This window comes from Solanum tuberosum, unplaced genomic scaffold (genome assembly GCF_000226075.1).
Source record: "Solanum tuberosum cultivar DM 1-3 516 R44 unplaced genomic scaffold, SolTub_3.0 scf00224, whole genome shotgun sequence".
Classification (NCBI taxonomy): domain Eukaryota; kingdom Viridiplantae; phylum Streptophyta; class Magnoliopsida; order Solanales; family Solanaceae; genus Solanum; species Solanum tuberosum.
In genome coordinates, this window is record NW_006239153.1 from 965,598 (window position 1) to 966,185 (window position 588).

A 588-nucleotide genomic window follows, 5' to 3' on the forward strand; every position below is an offset into this window, starting at 1 on the left:
CCATACAAGACTTGAACAAAATACTAGAAATACATAAAAAAGAACATGTAGGGTATTGTCCTCGAATCTATGAGGACTCACCAAGTCTTCATCTTCAACACTTAGAAACCTATCAAATAGACATGACATGTCACCATCTCCAAATCCCTACACTTTAGTTAAAAAGGGAAAGAAAGGGGTTAGCACAATTAAGTACTAAGTATGGAAACAGTGCAAAAACATGCTAAAAAGGACATTTTCAAAGAATAAATGCTTTCATATCAATTTGATAAAACCTTTCCTTTACAAGTATAAGAGACATAATACAAGTCAACATTAACATATAAGACCATAGCCAACCATACATATACTCAACATAAATCCACATACAACCCATGCTTAACTTTAAAAGAACACATGTCATTTCATTACCATAGGACCTCTACCTAATATAACCTTAAGACACACTTGAGTGAGACAAGAAGTGACCGCCCATACAACCTCTTCAAGAACACTTAAGTGTTCCTCAAGATTACCTTAGATAAGGACATTTCCTTTACAACATAACATCAATAGACCAACATTCTTTAAGAAACCATTTAGGAGACA